Source organism: Suricata suricatta, chromosome 4 (assembly GCF_006229205.1).
Source record: "Suricata suricatta isolate VVHF042 chromosome 4, meerkat_22Aug2017_6uvM2_HiC, whole genome shotgun sequence".
NCBI classification, from domain to species: domain Eukaryota; kingdom Metazoa; phylum Chordata; class Mammalia; order Carnivora; family Herpestidae; genus Suricata; species Suricata suricatta.
Window position 1 is genome coordinate 126,329,409 of NC_043703.1, and position 1,387 is coordinate 126,330,795.

Sequence of the window (1,387 nt, forward strand, 5' to 3'; positions counted from 1 at the left end):
TTTTAAGTTTGGTGAAATACTATTTGTCCATATTGTTGCATTTCATGGTGTCATATCCAAGAAATCATTGCCAAGTCCAAAGTCATGCAACTTTCTCCTTACGTTTTCTTCTAGTGATTTTATAGTTTTGGGTCTTAGACGTAGGTGTTAAATCCTTTTCTAGTGATTTCTTTATATACAGTGGAACATATGGGTTTATCTTCATTCTTCTCCATGGGGCTGCCCAGTACCATTGTTTGAAGATGTTTAAATTCCCTCTTATGAGCACTTTCTTCATATGGTCTTGCAGAAATTGGTTAGTGGAACCGCAGTTTCACAAAAGGGGTCCACATATTTGGTTACTCACATGAGTGGAAAGGTTATGATGCTTTTTAAGTGCAGCCTGTTAGCATGCTTTTTACAGAAATTTTGCAATAATTACACATAACAACTTCCCAATCAAATTAATCTGCTCGTGTAAAATACAGTTAGAGGCCTCATTCCAGCCATGGTTTAGTTTTTATCTAGTCAAATCTACCCCTAGACAGTCTGAATCACTGGAAAATGCAGGTGTATGGCATCTAGACACATGTCAGTTTTGATTTATTTTGGGGAATTTTTTAGTATTTTCTATGTCCAGGAGATGTTATCTGTAAATGGCATAGGTGTAGGTCCTCCTTGCTAATCAAAATGGATTCTTTCTTTTCTTTCTTTCTTTCCTTCCCTCCTTCCCTCCTTCCTTCCTTCCTTCTTCATTTCTCTTCCTTCCTTCCTTCCTTCCTTCCTTCCTTCCTTCCTTCCTTCCTTCCTTCCTTCCTTCCTTCCTCCCTCTCCCTCTCTCTCTCTCTCTCTCCCTCCCTCTCTCTCTCTCTACCTCTCTCTCTCTCTCTCTCTCTCTCTCTCTCTCTTAGTTCTCCTGGCTAGAATTGTCAGTGCAATACTGAACAGATGTCTGGAAAGCAGAGATCCTTGTCTTCTACCTAGCCTTTGGGGGAAGGTACTTAGTCTTTCTTCCTGAAGCCTGACGTCAGCTTGGGGAATTTCACTGTTGCCATCTATCAAGGTGCAGGGTTTTTTTTTCTATTCCTACTTAGTGAGTGTGTTAAGGGAGAAGAGCAGTGTGTTAAGAAGGGAGGCGGAGTTTTTTCAAATGACATTTCTGTGTCCATTCAGAGGATCCTCTGTTTTCCTTTTAAGTTATTTATTTTTTTTGAGAGAGAGAGAGAGAGAGAGCACGTGCGAGCATGTGAGTGGTGGTGGGGTAGAGAGCAGGAGACAGAAGATCCAAAGTGGCCTCTCTGTGGACAGCCGAGAGCCTGATGAGAAGTCTGAACTTATGAACCATGAGATCATGACCTTGGCTGAAGTCGATTGATTAACTGACTGAGCCACCCAGGCACCCCAGGAT

The 1,387-nt window shown here is 41.7% G+C and overlaps 1 protein-coding gene across 1 annotated transcript in view; it reads left to right on the forward strand.

Annotated features, from left to right (window-relative positions):
* LOC115289071 (antimicrobial peptide NK-lysin-like) overlaps positions 1 to 1,387 on the forward strand; it is a 10,122-nt gene that overhangs the window by 5,185 nt on the left and 3,550 nt on the right. The window lies entirely within an intron of this gene.